This window comes from Strigops habroptila, chromosome 9 (genome assembly GCF_004027225.2).
Source record: "Strigops habroptila isolate Jane chromosome 9, bStrHab1.2.pri, whole genome shotgun sequence".
Classification (NCBI taxonomy): domain Eukaryota; kingdom Metazoa; phylum Chordata; class Aves; order Psittaciformes; family Psittacidae; genus Strigops; species Strigops habroptila.
The window spans coordinates 15,455,948-15,475,839 of NC_044285.2; the positions used below are offsets into that span (position 1 = coordinate 15,455,948).

The 19,892-nt window shown below is 38.2% G+C and overlaps 1 protein-coding gene across 1 annotated transcript in view; it reads right to left on the minus strand.

Annotated features, from left to right (window-relative positions):
- The window catches only part of MYO1E (myosin IE), a 252,434-nt gene that overhangs the window by 182,878 nt on the left and 49,664 nt on the right, over positions 1-19,892 (minus strand). The window contains exon 3 of the mRNA XM_030497694.1: positions 4,591-4,697. The gene's annotated coding sequence lies outside the window, so the exon portion shown is untranslated. The remainder of the gene's footprint in view (positions 1-4,590; positions 4,698-19,892) is intronic.

Here is a 19,892-nt window from a genome sequence, read left to right on the forward strand (position 1 = left end):
TTAAAATTTGTCACTACCCTTGCCTGTCTGATGCTGTGGTTGGATCTACAGTCCATTCTCAGCAATGCACAGTTCAGTATCAGTAAAGGGCATGAAGCTGACCCTTCCTTTGCGCCACTTCTCTTCCTGCTCCCAGGCATACAAGGGAAGCCACTTGCATCAGGCTCTGTTCTGCTTTCTGCTGAACACACCTACTCTCTACAGAAAACTGCTTCCAGGCTTTTAAAAAAAATGATCTTGCTAAGTATATTTTTATAAGACTAATCTATATACAATTTGCACTACACTGAATTTCTTTTCCATTTTGGTCTCACGTTACCTTGGATAACCGAGAAATGACTAAGAAGTTCCATTAATTGGCAAGTGTATTCAATGTTTTGAACTATTGCTATAAATTTTTTTCCTTTCCACTCTGAAAACAAACAGGCTGAAATGCCTTTTCTCAGGCTTTTGGTTTGGCAGGTATTACTTTTCTTGATCAAGAAACCCCACACTTTGAAACAAAGCCTGGACAAGCACATTTAGCACAGAACTGCCCAAAGCTGTCTTCCTTCCCAACCACAGCGCCAGGGAGAATAGGGGTCTCTGGTTGTACAGTTCTGTCAGTAGAAGAAAACGGCTCGCAGACCCACAGAGTATGATTTCCTTGGTTCTTCACCATTAATCTTAATATGAACTAGAATATAAAAAAAAAAAATATTCATCTACTATGAATTAGAATATCCAAAAAGCTGTCAAAGCTGCATCTATTACAAAACTTGTTCCTCCTCTTCCTGTTCCCACATGACTTGTAAATTCTGCTTCCTCTGCTAAGGCAGGTCTGGCTAGAACGTGCTTTAATGCTAAAATCAAAATCCAAACCTTCACTTGCAAATGCCTTTTTGTTGGCACTAATTCCATTAATTCATAGCTGTGGAGACATGAAGTGTGAACTGCCAGGAATAGATCACTGCATTCAACATTATTTCAGATACACTCTTTGTATCTAAACCAGAAAGGCTTCATATCTGAAGAATTACCAGTTTACTAAGCCTATACTTGACTGAGCATGAAATCTTTCTACAAACAGAATGATAATCCTGTATCAAATCCAATTCCCAAAATTCTTTTTGAAATAAAGTATGTAGAGATGTCTCCCAATGTATAGGGCACAGAAAACCTTGAATGAAAAAGTATACGGGCACGCTGACAGGCAACTGAATGAACTAGAGAGAACTCGTCCCATGACAAATCTGCTGCTGACTCTTTGAACTGCTACTTATTAGTACATTACTTCCTAATTACATATTCAAAACACCATTTCAGGGATAACCTGAACACAAGTCTTTTTTTTTAATTGTATAGAAGATTAATCACTATGTTAAGAAGTATATGCTGTAGTATTTATACAGACAATAATCCCTAATAAGTAAGACTTTTATCATGAGAAAAAAGGGAATAGATTAATATTAGGAATGTGATTAATCATCACCCTAAAAATCAGTATACACTGGTCCCCCAGCTCCTTACATAATCCTCCATCTTCCCTATTCAACTACATTTACAAGCACAGAAAAGATTTTACCATTTTGTTCAGGCTTTTACAGAGGCTTTGCACAGCCCATGCAGTTGTGTAGGCTTCCATAGCTATAACTACTCAGCCCACACATGATTAGAACAATCAGAATTGCACTGGCCATTTTCCAACACAGGAACTGCTACATTCAGAAAAAAGAGAAAACTGGAAAGGCATATAATATGTGTTATGTTGCTTTGATCTCCTGCAGGTCGCAGCAAGAGAACACAGCCACACTACTGTAAAGGGGACGGATAGACTGTTGTCAAATTAAATTCTGTCTCTAGGTCACTTCTGGACTACAACACATTTTACAGTTAACTGTATTTAAACTACACTACCTTGACTTTGGAGCAAATCAGCTGTCTTGGGATACTCTGATCAGGCCAGCCAGAAAACAACCAAAATGCAAGACCTGCTGAAAAGCAGGTGCAGCTGAAAGCAGAACTTTTCTTTTTTAACTGCACCAAAATGCAGTGATTTCATTGCATCATGAGACAGTGAGCTACATTAACCATATGGTGCTAGTCTGAATCACAAGATACAAGTGTTATCCTCAGTACCTGTCACTTTAAGACAGTGGCATACAAGCAAGCATGGAAAAAAAAAAAATTAACTGTTTGATGCACTTTTTTTTTTTGAGCCCCACATCTCATGTACCTGACACTTCCTATGAATTGTCAGGAGAGAACAGAATCTAACAGAGATGATGAGCTAAAAGTACACCTAAGCCATATACCACTTCTTCGGTTAGCTACTTGAAAAAACAAATTTAAAGAACACCCCTGTGATCAAATGTTGCAAATCAGTTCAAGTGTTTTGGATTTAATTAAGAATGAAGAGATTGTATTTTGACTGAAAAATTGAAGCCAGACTGTGGCTGGATCTCACTTGATCTGGGGAAGACTAAAAAGACTGCATGAGAAGAAAAACAAGCTAAAATGGAGTTAATTTAAATATATTTAACTATTGGCAAAATGCATCAAGAAAAATGGTATTTTTTCCTGTAGTCTGGGCTTTCACCTCAAGATTGCAATATCTCTAAAACATCTTTTCAACTAGAATGTACTGGGGTATGGACAGGTGATGTAATAGTCAGAAAAATCTTCACACTCTCTTTATGCATATTAAGTCTATGAGAAAATGAAATTGGGGATTTATGCAGAGCACGTCATATAATTCACACTTTCCACATTATCTGTATGCTTTCATATCACCACAAGTGGTGCAGCAGTATATTTGAGGCAGAACATATTGAGTCCACTGAAACCAATGAGATGTAGTTCTTGCGCACTGAAGTTTTGCCACTGGTTCCAGTAAAAGCAGCATTAATCTCATTATTAGACAACCTAATACTTGGCCATTTAACAAGTGGCCTATGCTGCTGTTGCATAGGAAACCCAACTGATTTCCAGAAAGCCCTGTCCACACACTAATGGGAACCTAGATACCTATATACCTAATTGAAGAAGAGTTACACATCACTCAGACTCTGGATGGATAATCACAACCCAAGATGACATTCAGTATCAGGAACAGCAGCAATGACTCGTCAATGACTCTTCTCAATGAATCTCTCAAGTACTCTCCTGAAAGTTGGACTAGCCTTCCCCAGCTGCAATTCCCAACAAGTAGATAAGTCACAAGAGAAAGCTGGTATTTAGTTTTAAGATATCTTTCCTAATAATCCATTAAATATTATGGCCACAGTTTAAACAAGAAGTGTATCATTATTCAGGAGGGAAATGTGATGTACTGTGGATATATGGAAAATTCCAATGAGAAAGGATTAACTTGATGGTGTGAGAAAAGGCATGATGCAATAAATATTATACTCCATATTATACATATAGTGTGCTTGTCAAGGAAAGAAGTAATTTATGCTCCTTTTACAATTCATACCAAGTTGTCATCATTAAAGAGTGAAATTGAAATTATTAGATTCTCATACAGTCCTAAAACTTTCTATATGCAAAATTGCAGTGAGGGCCAAACTGCATTAGGGTCATAGCTGCCACCTATCATTAACTTTAAAGGCTCTCTGGATGCTAGTACCTGAAAGAGTGTGAAATGAAACTCACATTCAATGTGTGTAACTCATTGGCAAGTCTGTAGTCAACGCTCTTTGTTCCTGTTGCTACTGTTTTTACAAAAGCTGTGAAGCATTTGAGGTTATCAAAAGATACATACAAAGTCAAGGCTACTTTAAAACGAAGCTTGATTAACAGGTTTTTAGAAAGTTAAATCATAACACCCAGTCTTAGTTAAATTGTACTTGAGAGAGCGAATGGTTGAAGGTTTTGCCTGTGCTGGTTATTTAAAATCTGAATAGCAGGAAGACGTACAGAAAAATCTACCTGTAATCAAACTGCAAGTTGGATATTAACATACAGTACTCACCCTAACTCAAAATAACACTCAGGTTACTTAATCCATCTAGGAGCCCAAAGAAAGCTATTTCTGCAATATTTCTCACCTCACAGCATTATGAGCAACACACTACAACATTATTGAAAAGATGCAATAGCCGAAGTTTTTCTTAGACTCTATGCAGAGTCAATACTGCTGCTTCTACTGTTCAAACTAACCAGGTATTTACTGATGTATCCAAAAACCAATGCTTGCCCTTGTACTCACACTTCTAAGTCTTCACGGCACATATTTTGCATTATGTTCTTCTACTGAAAGTTCTGATCCTTGTTTTGAATATCAAAACCATACAAATTCAAGTGTGAGCAAATACCACTTTTTCATATTCATTGGTAACTCACTACCCCTAGTGGGTAAATACCAATGCTCCTGATAACACAGACCAGCACCCAGTCCATGCAGTACCCAGCCCACAACTTGATGATCAAGTATCAGGCTGTCAATCAGAATAAACTGGTCTACTCATTTCAACTTCATTAAGAAATTGAACTGACGAGACTTAAGACACCAGGAGACCATCCATTAGAACAATCATATACCTGCAGATACAGAATATTAAATATCATATATAAAAATACAAAAAGAAGGAATAACCTTACACCTACCTTTGTCTTTGCTGGGACATAGATTCTTGTGTTCTCTAAGAACTGGCCACGTTACTATGCAATGATACATCCCAAGAAGAGGTCATATTTTCATGAGCTCAGGTGACCTGGAACAACATAAATAAAACAGTTGAAGGTTAGATTTATGTGTGCCAAATTTCAAACTGCTTAAGTATTTTACGTGTGTAGCATCCAGCTTTGAAGTGAAAGGTATTTCAGTCAGAGACTTTTTAAATTTTCATATTTTAAAAGTAAAAACAACTGAGTTTGTCAATAATCCCACACAAGATCCACATTAAAACTGTTGTTCTTGGTTTTAAATCTGCATAATGTTAGAATAACTGTGTTTTTCTGAATTAGCTGTTGGCTTCTGTAGTATTCGAACAGCTTTTTCTGCAGTTTAGTTACCTTAATATTTTCAAAGAAAACCTTAATAGTAGAGACTGGATGTTTTCCAGTATTAAAAGTAATTCTCTATTTGGAAATGGCTGGTATATTTGTATATCACTTACACAGCTACAAGCTAATAAATATGCTTACAGTGTGACTTCAGGAAATAATTCCTGATAACAGTGATGTTACATTACACTGGAGGTTCAAGTGTATTTGCTTTCCATGATGACTGATTTTAAATGCTAACTTCTATAGGACATTACAGTGTTCCATTGGACAACAGCACACAACTAAGCAGATGGATTCTAAATCAGAAATGGGGCATTCATGTGCAAGTATTATTAGAATCACAGAATCAACTAGGTTGGAAAAGACCTTTAAGATCAACTCCAACCATTACCCCAGGACTGCCAAGTCCACCACTAAACCATGTCACTGACGGCCTCTATCTACACCATTTCTGAACACTTCTAGGGACGATGATTCCACCACTTCCCTGGGCAGCCTATTCCAATGCCTGACCACCTTTTCAATGAAGGCATTTTTCCTAGTATCCAGGCTAAACTTCCCCTGGCACAGCTTGACGCCATTACCTCTTGTTCTATCACTTGTTACTTGGGAGAAGAGACCAACCCCTACCTCACTCCATCCTCCTTTCAGGTAGTTGTAGAGAGCAATAAGGTCCCCCCTGAGTTTTCTCTTCTCCAGACTAAGCAATCCCAGTTTCCTCAGCTGTTCCTCATCACACTTGTGCTCCAGACCCTCCACCAGCTTCGTTGCCAGCACAATACACTCCAGCACCTCAATATCTCTCTTGTAGTGAGGGGCCCAGAACTGAACACAGGATTCGAAGTGCAGCCTCACCAGTGCCCAGTACAGGGGGATGATCACTGCCCTGGCCCTGCTGGCCACACTATTACTGACACAGGCCAGGATGCTGTTGGCTTTCTTGGCTGCCTGGGCACAAGCTGACTTCTGTTCAGTGGCCATCAATCAACATCCCCAGGTCCTTTTCCACCAAGCAGCTTTCCAGCCACTCTTCCCCAAGCCTGGAGCGTTGTGTTGGGGTTTTGTGACCCAGATGCAGGACCCGGCACTTTGCCTTGCTGAACCTCATTCCACTGGCCACAACCCATTGATCCAGCCTGTTGAGTTCTCTCTGCAGAGCCTTCCTACCCTCCATTAGATCAACACTCCCTCCCAACTTGGTGTCATCTGCAAATTTACTGCGGGTGTGCTTGATTACTTAAATATTGAAATTTTTGACAGTGGAGATACAATGGATTTTCTCTACAAATTACACAACACTCCCTCTGAAGACTGTAGTTTTAAAGATATTTAATCACTTTTTTTGCATTCAGTAAGACTTCAGAAACCTTCTTTCTCCTTTATTTTCTGGTTTTTTTTGTGTTATTAAGCGTTGAAGCAAATTTTAAAATGCAAAACCTGTTACAATTAATTGGGTTAACATATGTGAGAAGCAAAAGATTCAACTTCCCTCCAAACCATGAAACCTATGACCATAGATTCTAGGGAACACAGCTCAGTACATTTCAATACAGAAAGGATATCCCAAGTCCTCAGAACCTTATTTAGTTCTCTAAATAAACACACAAACCTAACAGAGTGCTGAGGCCATAACCATGGGCTGAGTAGTGTGAACCACTGAACATTCACAGCAAACCAGACAATCTGTAAACAAGCAAGCAGATGCTCTTCGCACAGCTTGGCAAGACTGTAACTTGCAACTAGAAAGCCACTGTTGTTGAAATCCAATTAATTTTTTTCCCCTACAACTAACACACAAAGAAGATGCTTTATACTGAAAAATCAATGAAAGCGTCAGCATAATTGGCATAATTCATGTCAAAAGGAGATCGTCAATTGATTTCAACAGATAGATCACATATTTTGAGAGGAAACCTATGTAAAGGCATGGACAAGATTCCAAATCTGTTTCATAAAAATCTTTAAAACAATTATGTTAATGCCTTACTTCGCCCTCTCATCAATATTAACAATGTCATGAATCAAAAAAAAAACTTCAAGTTTATACCTGTATTTCAAGGTGAATGGCACTCAGACTTTGTGCAAACATTAGGCTGTTTTAAATAAACCCTTATCTATGTTAATGAGACTACAAAGGAGACTGCATTGTTAAATACGGTACCCACAGTTTGTTGCTAGTACATTAGGAAGCGAACAGCATGAGTGACCTTGAAGAACATTAACACTCATCAGAACAGCACTGAACCAGCCTCTGCTGCAAAACTACATTCTAAGTATAAACAAATCAGTGTAAAAGACTGTATATGTGTGGAAGGAAATGAATCTGGGGGTTGAAACTCTAGGTTACCTCTGCAGTGAAACCATTCTATACATTAGTAAACATGTGCTGCTTAGAGACGAGTAGCTTACTCATACTTTTACTCCATTTGTTCATCCTACAAACTGGTAGTCGTAATTTGCATCTGTTCTTGGGGGAAAGGTTAGGGGGAGAATATAGGGAAGAATATAGGGAACTATTATCAGAAGCTGATTTTGATCATATAAACAGCTTACATAACACTGCAGCAAGCGCCTGGGAAGCCCTGCAGGAAGACTGATAAATGATACCATGATAATTCTACAAGATAACTGACATGATTCGTACTGCAAGACAGATTGATTGCACAGAAAATAATTCAATAAATATGAGAAAGAAGTGAAGATAAAAAGCCTAGAAACACTAACACTATAGCAATAATGTCATGTGAAATCAGAAATAGCTTGGGGTTCATTCTTCCTTTTTTCTTTTTTTGAGTTTATAATTGACTCTGAAGCTGAGACATAATGAGTTAAGTGCCATTGATGTGTTCTTTCCTTTTCAAACAGTAACTTGAACTGTTTGAAAAGTTCAAACTGATCAACCCTTTTTCAGTAGCATCACAGTCCATGTACTGCTACTCATCATTAGGAACTTTGTGAACAGAAGCAGTGATTTTTCTATAGCAAGCACAATGTAACTTAAATGAGAGACCTTACCACATTGAAAAGGCTCAGTTTAAACCAATAACTACTACATCATGAATCATGGAGCTGAAATTTAAGTTCTTTTGCTATGTCAAATTAATTTGATTTCAATTTTAGAAACTGTATCAGAAACTCACATGCAATAGGAATCTTCCTAGAATAAGGCCTATAAGGCCATGTGCTACTTGTCAACCACCACAGCATGTTAATAAATATTATTTACTTTATAAAATTCTTTAGAGGAATGTATTACCCAAAAAGCTCTCTGACAGAGAAGGTAAGGCAGAGAACATGAAAGGATCTGAATAGCAAAACCAACATAAATTTGTACAGTAACAAAATAATGGTGAAACAGTGACTTAATGTGACACAGAGATGAAAAGACATCTTGTCATCTCAAACATTTGTTTGAAAAACGCAATACATTCTGCTGTTTTCCTGTGCGGATATAAGTTTGTATCACTTTCCAGAGGAATTGCAACATAAATTGTATGTGAAGTGTAAGCTCGTTACATGACTTACAAGAGCAAAACACTAATAGAAAACAGAACTCATTTGTCGCACTAACCATGCAAGTATATGACAAATCATCATATTTATTAGGTCTCCTGCGATAAGCACACCGCATACTGACTGATGTGTACTGAGCTTGTGGAGATTTATTAGAGAGTTCTGAGTGTTCTGAAAGGGTATATGAATTAGTTTGCATTTTATACTTTCTTCACCTTCTCATGGCTTTTTTTGTTGCCCAAAGTCATTTTGTTTCCTCAGTGAATCCATCTCATCCATACTCTATATTGAACTGGTACATAAGAAATGCTTCACTGACTGTCTACAGTACCGCTTCAGTATCCCACAGTTCACACTCATTCCACCTTAATCTGGACTGTATTTCACCAACAGATATAAGTGCTTGATACAAACCACTATAGATCCTTTAAAAGGATATTCTCTTAATATAAAGTTTCTCTCTTTCATCATAATGTTACCCAATTCTTAATTATTCTTCCTTTATTATATTCATTTCCTGATTAAGTAAAAAAAAAAATTCATATGGTTCAATAAAAAGCTTTTGGACAACAATAAATGAAACTAAAATTCCACTTGAGTCAAAGCCAGAGGGAAAGAAACTATGAAGAACTGCATATATACAGTGATAAAACATTGTAAATCCAGTTCAGCACAGAATTGATTCCTTCCACGTTGCACAGCATCAGAAGGGAACACCTCATGCTGTCTAATAAGCACCCTAACCTCAGCCCAAAACTTCAAGCAAAATCTGGACGTTGCACCATGCATTATCACAATTGAATGTAAGCTCCTTTGCGCTCATACAAGTGTAAATATACAATTTTTAAAAGGGGGAGTGATCTGTAATTAAGGAGGTTTATTTGAAAGTAAAAAGGGATGACTGTGTTTATTAAAATAACTAATTCTTTCTGTGTCCATAAGAAGCCTTACTTTTCTTAACCTTACAGACTAAAACATTAGTGTTTCTCATTTTAATATTTAGTTCATTATTTTGCTAGATGTAAGAAAAACAGCAAATGCATGTAGTTTAAAAGAAATGCGGAAGGGATTGCTCATTTGTGCCACTGAACTGGGATCTTCCTCCCAGTCTAACTGGTGCTACTTCACTTCCCAAGCTTTGAAATGAGGCTGAGATATTTAAGTTTATTATTCTAACCCCATGGTTTGGGTTGGAATGGACCTTAAAGCTCATCCAATTCCAACCCCCTGCCACAGGCAGGGACACCTTCCACTAGACCGGGTTGCTCCAAGCCCCATCCAACCTGGCCTTGAACACTGCCAGAGATGGGGCAGCCACAGCTTCTCTGGGCACCCTGTGCCAGGGCCTCACCACCCTCATTGTAAATAATTTTTTCCTAATGTCTAATCTAAATATCCCCTCTTTCAGTTTAAAGCCATTCCCCTTTGTCCTATCACTACATGCTCTTGCCAAAAGTCCCTCTTCAGATTTCTTGTAAGCAGTCTTTAGGTATTGGAAAGCTGCTCTAAGATCTCCCATGAGCCTTCTCCAGGCTGAACAAGCCCAGCTCTCTCAGCCTGGCTCTAGAGCAGAGGTGCTCCAGCCCACTGATCATCTTCGAGGCCCCCTCTGGACTCGCGCCAACAGGTTCACATCCCTCTTGTGTTGGGGGCCCCAGAGCTGAACAGAGTAGTCCAGGTGGGGTCTCACAAGAGAGGGGAGGGGGGGAGCATCACCTCCCTCGACCTGCTGGTCACAGTCATTTTGATGCAGCCCAGCATACACCTGGCTATAGGATTATGCATTATGGTTGTAATGTATATATTCCAAATTATGTAAAATCTAAACTGCAGCTCTGGGATGCAAAAGATTGTTCTACGCTTCTTGTGATTGTCCTTAGTTACAACACAGATGTTAAATCTGATGTAAATTCAGTTCAGCATTTTCACATTAATATCAAGTATCTATTTATATGTCCCTGTGAGATGGGACTATAATTTTTAAGCTATCTTGAGATAATAATTTCATTGCCTTTATTTAATGAAAACATTTTTCTCCATGATATATTTGTAAAGAGTTTTAAAATTACATTTAGTCCCTCATTTCCATCAGTCATAATGTCTTTATTCTTTTCAACATGTCATTTATTAATATACATTACATTTACTTTATTAACTCATTCTGTTTGTTCCTCTGATCTAGCTTACAGGGTTCCTCCTCAAACCACCCCCTCTCCCCATTACCAAATCGACTTTCAGTCAGACTTGAGAAGGGAAGAATACTCAACATCCACTCCCGTCTTGCGCATCTCAGATTGAACTTGTAATGGCAGTTCAGCAGTGAATTACTATTACAGAAGGAGAACACAACTGTAACCTCCATGAAGCAATTCTCACCTCATGTTAAGAATACTGAAAAACATATTCTCAATTGTGGAAAGTTGAGAAAACATACTTGGCATATGAAAAACTGCTCACTCTTCAAACGCATACATCAATTCCATAAGAATCTCTTCTTCATTCTTAACTCCACCAGACCCTTCAAAACTTTACCCTGAACGAGTCACTGCTCATCCTATTACCCTGAAGCCTATTCATGTCTTCCAAACACATAGGCATCTTCTGCTGTTTTAAGCAAACACTCTGTACCTGCATTTCTAACCTTCTGAAAACCTCCACCTCTATCTTTGAGTGGCTGGTACTGTCTCCTTTGCACAGCCCCACAACCCAGTACAGCAGAAACTTTGCTAGTCTTGTATTTCTTTATTCCCAGTGGCAAGCCTGCAAATCAGGAGAAAGTGCAGGGGTCCCATTCATTCCTCGCTTATGCATGAGTGCTAACTTGACAAACACTGGCACAAACACATCTGGTGGAAGACAGGCAACATTTAACCCATGTTCTATATGCTTTCTTCAATGAGCTGACACAGAAAACACAATAATAAGCCAGAAATGTTCACATTCATTCAGCCAAATTTTTGCTTCAAGGGGTTAGAGTACAAAATCACATTTTGAATGATGAATTTAAACAATATAAAGCTATCTAATGTTCAATATCACAAGGATTTTGCATACATGTGAAAAATAAAACTAATTACTGGCAAGAGACACTGTAATGGAGCCCTTGTGAGACCTTCCGTGGAACGTAAGTCTCAACGCTGCAGTAATTGTGCCATTTTTACCACAGTGGATGTGCAGTGTTATGCAACATTGCAGACCACCCTGTTCAAGTTCATTTACTCACAGTCAAAGGAGTGCACACAGCAGCCGGAAAACCACCAGACATATCAGCACAGAGTACACTAAGTCTTTTTACTTCTGTTTTATCAGACAATGATTGTATTATGTAACAAGAGATTAAGTATGTTAACAAAAGTTTTGATAAATGTAAATAAAATGCTACTGTAATTGCTGATGCTTTAAAACATTTCAGATGATGTTTCACACTTAAATTTCAAAGCACTGAATGTAGGGCCAGATAAAAGGAAAGACTTCTTTCCATTAACTTTTAATATACGGAAGAGTCAAGTCTTAGATTGAATTTGAAGGCTCCTGTATTTTCACAGCATAAGAATCCTATTAAATTTTGATACTGCAATTTTGTAGGAGGTAAGGACTGTAAGTAATTTATAGCTGGATATTATCAGAAATCTCTGCTTGACTACAGAAGCATAGTTTGCTAGAAATCTGCAAAGTAATTTATTAATGGTTCCAAGACATGCTGAAATGACACATTTGAATTCAAAAACCTTTAGTACCCAAATGTTTTAGAAATGCCAGTTTAAGCTGGTATGTCACAGCCTTTACTGTGCTGCAATATTTGTTTCCATTGTTGGAAATCGATGTAAAGGAGATCAAACCTCCTAAGGCTAACCTCTGCACAGCCAGCCATGGCAGACATCCATTTCCCTAAACCTAAATAAAAACCACAGAGAGACATAAGCCCATCTATCAGCAGAAAGGTCGTAACGCTAATGGCTACAGTATGACACAAACATTACAGATGTGACAGAGTGAGGTATCAGGCTACTATCAAAAAAATTTGATCAATATACATAATCATATACGTTTTCCTCAAGATGTGTACATCAACTTTATTCTGTGAGCAGCAACAACCATTTTTTAACTGCTCCCTGAATTCCAATCTTTTATTTTTAACAGTTTAAACATATTTCCCTGCCCCAAATTAGCAATAAGGCTGAAGGAATACAAAAAATAACAACAATTCTACCTTATTTATAATCTGTAAAATTTTGTGAACACTGAAGGCCAACAACGCAAGTCTGGAAAATTTTCATACGTTGACAGATGGTTTCCAAAACACAACAGTTTAACTAATTGTATTACAAAAGGAAGACCCACCAACAGCCAGGTTAACACCTGAAAACAGCTGGTTATTTCTTACTGAAGCTAACAGACAAGAGGCCATGGTTAGGACACAGATAGTGAGCTATACCACTAATAACTGACATAATTCAATTTTTGTTTGCCTGAAAGTTCAGCATTAATTTAAGACTGAGAGATGTTACCAGAATGCATCAAAAGACAAAGCCATTATCTTATAGAAGAAGAGCACCTAATTCAAAATAATTGTACTGGAACAGCCCTTCGGCAGTTTCCATTCTCTGGGAAAATTGCCTGCCTTTCATGATACTGTACAAGCCCATCTGCTATTATTGCTCATTTGCATTTTTATTTTATGAGGAATGCTTTCTTCAAAACCAAACACCAGAGTTTCTCTTCTTACAACAGGAATTGAAAGCCTTAATGTCTGAAGACATAAATGACACTGATGTCTTGTTTATATAAGCTACAGCAATTCAGCAGAAGAGTTGAGCAGTTCTGCACATTAGGACTATGGATGCAATGATCCAGGCAAGAGGAGAACACATTCTCAGGCATATTTTTATTGTGCAGTACAATACCGACACCAGAACATCACAGTTTACGTTTGCACAGAATACTAACTAGGTGATTAAACAGCAGTGAGTAAAACTAGAATGACTCTTACTGTGGTCATCTAGACATACCTAGAGACCTACCTTCCACCTAGATTGTAAACCGTCACATATGCGGATCTACACACAGAAGCACAAATTGTGAAGAGGAAATACGGGGCTATGAGAGTGCCTTTTATCCAGGCACCCCTTAATCATTGCCACATCTCCTCATAGCTCTGCCATCAGAAAGCCTACTAGTGCACCACTGTGAAACTCCAAATCTTCTGCCTGGTCAGAAAAACCAGATGCAGAAGTGGCCCTACTTAACTGCAATTCCATGTTACCTCCTGCCCCGCCCCCTCCCCCCCCCCCCGCCAGTTCTGCACGTTGGCATTCCGATTAAGCTGCTCTCCAAACACCCCCAAGATGTTTCCTAAAGTAGGTCATTAGTTTCAGTTACCTGGTGGCAGGTACAATGATGTTTTAAGCATACACATTGCAATACATCTGCTAAATGGCACAAAGGTGGAATCTGACATCACATATTCTGTAGTTCAATATGTGCTACATTTAGGATCAAGTATGTGCCTGTAGACACGGTTTCCTCCCTTTTGGTATGATTTTCTTGGACTTCCCTGATGGCAAATAGTTGATAATTTTCTTCTCATACTATTAGAGAGTAGGGGGTGTGTGCGTAAGAAAAGGTTTGACAGTCAGAATACTGTTTTTCTGCCTAGCCAGCTACGCATCTGGTACTGTCTTTATTCTTCAGTGATGTTATACAACAAGTAGCACAATAAACTGCTACTTTTTCTCCAAGACTTTTCTCCAACTGCTACTTTTTCTGTGCTTCCAAAAATAAAAGCCTCCTTTTTGTGTTTAGTGGCTATTGGACACACTTAGGAAATAAAATTGTTTAGAACATAGGACTGACATTTTGAAGTCTGTTTCCAGATGAGTCCTCATATGACCTATCAGACGATGCCAATAATATAAATTCTGCCCATTAGTTTTCTTTCCAAAATATTCAGATTTACAGTACAAGGACCAATTGCCTTAGTGTAGATTTCCTAATTTTGTTCTCCTGAAGTACTCTAATCTCATACTGTATTTAGAAAAGCACAAGATACCCTGTTCTTTTCTGATCCGCATAAGACACCAAATTCTCTTATTTCAAATTCTCCAAGATTTGCTGCTATGCTTATGTTAAACAGCAGCAGCAGCTACCGGTATTTTTCTCTGCACTTAACACTAGTATAGGGAATAATTTTGTGCTTATCATTCATATTTAACATCCATATTCAGTTTGGCATCTTTATCATGCTGCTGTAGCAGGTTTTATACCCAGTTTTTATCAGATATTCTCATCTAATTGTAAATGTGACGTAGCTGGCTACTGACGTTGTGAGTCCCACACCCTGCCAAGTCACTTAGTGCAGGGGGTTGGACAGAGCACATGTACTGTACCAGCCCACAACCATGCAATGACACTCAATGCAACTGATAGAGCTGTAGCTTCAGCTTCTGTATTCCACATTTGTTTCATGTGCTATGTTGGATGTTTCCTAGCATTGATTTTTTTTTTGAGACTCTGCCAATATGGTTTACTCGAGGTCAGCACTGCACCATGCTATTTGTCACATTTGCATACTTCAGCAATATACATTTAATTATAAGCATGTTAGGAAATTGCTACTGGTACACAAGGTGCCATGTTACAGAAGTTTAGTGTGTCTGCCTGCATCGTGAGGTCTGAGTAAATACTACTCCTAATAAAAAAAAAGTTCTGAATAAAATACATCTTCGAACCTTCTTCCTCTCTCTTTTCTTTTTTAAACTGTCCTCCCATTTCACAGATTACGATTTCTTCTGAAGCTGCTACCAAGAACCACTGAATTTCTACAGAAACTAAAGTAGGAAAGTGGCTTCAAAAATCTACATAACTCTGCAACTTCTGATCTAGGAATAACTCCTCCCAGGCAACACAAACAAGTAGTTAGTGCCACCAGTAGTTAGTAGTTAGACATGTGTTTTTTAACCTCTTGCAAACACATGAATGGCAAGGAAAGAGCATTTACCTCTTCAATAATTTAAATTCATCAGCTGTATATCTCAGGAAGCTGTTTGCAAAAACAGCTTCTGTGCAACTGTTTAACCCAGACTGATTACATTGTCAAGTAATATGTCAATTATTTGAGACATCGAATTACAGTCTCACAATAGATATTTTACTAGATTTTGCATTTGTCTGTCACAGCTGTGTTTGATGATTTGACCCCGATTAAAATTCAAACAGTTCCTTTCTGTGGCAATTCCTTTTGATATTCCATTCATCTCCACAATTTCAATAAAATTGGGAATAAAAGAGGAACATTCTAGCCTCTATTTACTGTATATATTACCAGTTGTCTGCAGAACCTTGCTATAACAGTACAGCACAAGAGGTGAACTGTGTCAGATCTTCCCCTCCTTCTGAGTCTTTCAGGAATGAGACAAAGAACTCAGCAATATCCCTCTCTTCCACTTGTAAGACCACATGGAGTGTTACAGACAAAAGAAATCAAAAGCTTTAAAACCTCATCACATCAAAGTCATCTTCTAACCATAGTGTGAGCCAAGACTGAGGAATTATGGCTGATTAAATAGTCTAGAACAATTAGAAAGTTGTTTCCAGAATCTGTGAAAGCAGTGACGTTCTCACTGAATTACAGAGCTTGTCGTAGCACCAGCAGGGACAAAACCAGTAATGTAAGACTGCGCAGGGTTATCATGTAAGTAGTCATGCTGTGGTTGCCTGACTGTCACCCGCATACGTTATCTTTTGTTTGCTTGCTCGGGAACAAATGACCTTCCAACTGCAACTGCAGTTAAACTAGGAAGAAGATTGAACCTCTCTCCTCTCACATGTCACCTTACAGTGTATGTTAAATAGCTACAACATTTCAGCTTGTTTCAGTGACCTGACTATATCTGGTAGAAATACAGAGAAATAAGAGGAAAAGCTTTAGCAAGTGTCAGACTGCATAGAAATGTACCAGCTAAAGCTGCCAACTGAAAGATAAAAAGTAATTTTGAAAATCAACAGCTGAGTATCATGAACATGATACTCACGAGCATAACATGAACAATTCAATGGTGACAAACACAAAGTCACCGGCTAGAAGGCCTCAGAAATTTTTCAAGTACAATGGGACAAATGAATGCCAGTTTAAGAATTTCCAAGTCAGTAAATGCTTTTCCATACTCTTAAGCAAAGGATAGGACAGACATCATCTCACACAACAATTTCACTGTAATTTAACAAGATTCTTGGTTGTCACACTTTCCCATCTACAGCAGAAACATTAGTGCAGCCCAAAACTACAAGGAACAGTAACACCAAGAAACATATAACATATGCTGATGTTTGGATGAAAAATGCAACTATCTCAAGATGTTGTGTTTGCAACAACTTGTCACTTGAAGCTGTCACACTGGCCAAGAGAGAAAATGAGAATTCCTTAATGTTCTGACACAGCTGCTACCTTTAAGTAGTTTGACAAAGATAAAAACATAGATCTACAAGACTACAGGAATGCCTGGCAGGAAGCTGGGCTTTAGTACAAAGCGGAGTATTACTGGCAGTAACTGCCCTCAACCATCAAGACAAAGGCACAGTCTCATCTATTAAACTACGGCACACCCCTGCTTGCCAGTGAAGATAAGATAGGAGCTATGCCAAATTTACAGGTTGGATCTGGTCATACAGTACTAAACAGTACTAAAATACATATATATACATACCTGATTGCATTCACATGACCTGTGTTCAGAGGCTATCAGTTCTTAGCATCTACCCTCTCTCACTACAAGCATGTTTTTGAAGAACCCAGAGCCATGTAATTTTATAATACTTTATCAAAAGAAATAGTAACAGGTGCCTGCAGACAAACTCCTTGTTTCTTGAGGTTCTACTCCAAGGTTCAGTCATTCTACCATGATGAATGCATGACATGAAAGGGGACCACAGGGGAAACAAGGCTTGGCTCGCCTTGAGGAAAGAATGCTGGGCTAGATGGCAGTGGCAGGAATAACCTGCTTGCTGTCTTCAGCCACCCAGGAAGAGAGATGGGACAATGAGACAAGCTCATAAACACACCCCCACCACACTCCCCGTATTTAATGGAAAATAGCAGTAACCATAGAAAGTATAAAACAGGAAAAGCAAATACCACTGTGACCACAATGCTAATAAAGTTATAAATGCATATACATGCAAATATCACCATTTGTTATACAATGCTTTTTTTATTTTATAATTGGATTCTTTTTTTTATTTTAGCACAGCATTAGTAACAGAAACATGATCAGCAAAGCCCCTGATGATCAATATCTGTTTTGTGTCCTTGGAACAAAAGCAAAATACAGTATTTCAAAAGCCAAGAAAAAGTCCTTCTTCCAGCCAGTATCTAAACCAAAATTATTTTCCTTGACTGCACTCTGGGAAAAATCAGTTCTTCAGCTGACAAAAGACATGTTTCTATCCTTTAAATCTTCCATCTGAAAGGTTCTTTTATAGGATTCCTTCCCCCACTCTTGTACTTGCAGTATTTCAGTAGAAGGCGAGAGATTTATCCATGCATTTACTAAATATGAGCTCTAGGCCTTTCCAGACAAGGCACAGGACAAAATGACAAAATGCAGGTTGATAATCCCCACCCCACTAGTAACTGACATTTCCATCAATAGCCATCATCAAGAGGGGGGGCGGAATTCTGTACTAAATTACTTCCACCAAAACTGTCAGCTTCAGCAGGTGCCAAGACTGATCACAGACCCTTTGCCTTTAGCTACATAGATCAAAGGAAAAAAGCATCACTTTTTAAAGCCTCTACTGACAAGAGAAGCCAGGTCTGAACTTGGGACTCTCAATTTATGTTAAATCAATGCAAAAATCAGCTACTAAACTGCCGATCACACTGTCTCATGATGTTAAGAGAACTGAAGTGCGGACTAACCACACTTCACATCTCAAACTCACAAGCAGGAAACATGTTCCACAGAGCATACATTGGGAGGACATTCTCCTAAATCTTTGAATCCAGAGCAACCTGCAACAATTAATCATAAATTCACTGCTAGTAAGATGGGATTTGAATGACTGATACTATTTCTGAAAATAAGGTCATTTAAAATGACTGTTTATCATTTTCATACTCCCTTTTCTAGTTGTTTCAGAGTGTTATTTATTCAAAAGGCTTTTGCAGAAAACATTATTTCATGGACAAAACTGGAATTTTTGTCCATGGAATTCTCACGTATTCCACAGTCACTGATGCCACATATTTTTATGTATTTCATTTACTGTCATGAGGAGCAGACATGCATATTCTCTATCTGCTGTTCTTCCTGACTCTTGATGTCAATCAGACCATTAAAAGTTAACTGTTGTTTAAAATACACTAGATGCCTATTCAATATTATAAATCATTTAGTTAATGTCTATTAATACCCTGGGTGGCTGCTAACAAGCTCTGGAATTACCGTTGTCAAAAAGCAAACCTGTGAAAGGTACCTTGCTCCCAGCTGATGAGTTTTCATTCCAATTTAATTCAAGGATTCAAGTAAGCAAAAGCAACACACTTTCCCCACAGTAAGATCCTGAAACAAAACTAGAAGTCAGATTTTATTTCACCAGGATTTAAACACCTCTTAGATAAAACCAGAAGCAACAAGAAAAAAAGAAAGTAAAGCAAGTAAACAGAAGAGAAAAATAAGGGGTTTAAACATGCACATTGTGTTTCAGGAGGTGGGTCCTTTATTTCAAGGACTCAATGACTTTGTGAGTGTATCTAAGTATGCACAATTCCCCCCAGTCCCAGATAAGGACTTTTTAGGTTGTGTGTGGGATCTGTCTGCTCTCTCCTCCTTCCATAGGCATTACAAGAAGCTCCTTCAAATTAGCAATTTTACAATACTAAGAACTGCTGATTAGACTATTCTTTTGAGAGGTCAAGCAAAACAAAACTGCTTTTTAAAGAACATGATGTAATTGAAACAGAGAAATTCTCTTACCTTCATCTTTCCAAAAGCATATTTATAAATGTGCCCCAATATATACCTCGAAATGAGCAGCGTGTATGAAAGTCTTAGTTTCATTCCAAATAATTCAGTACGTTGATGAGTGCCTTCAATGCAGAAACTCAGTATACTGAAATTTGACAATAATATTTGATTGCAGTGTTGGTTGATATAAAAAAGTGCATATAACAGGGTTTGACATGCTTTTGTTCATTTCTCACAGTCCAGGGCAAGCACAAGCAAAAGCAGCAAACCCTGCGGAGCAATCCTAGGGCAGGCAAGTCTCCTGCTGTAGCTACAAGGTTTGCAAGTCTATTTGCCTGGTCCAGTTTCAATGCAGAACTAGCAGGTAACACTTCACATACATCAATTTATGAAAGAAAAATTAAGGCAGATTCCCTGTAATAT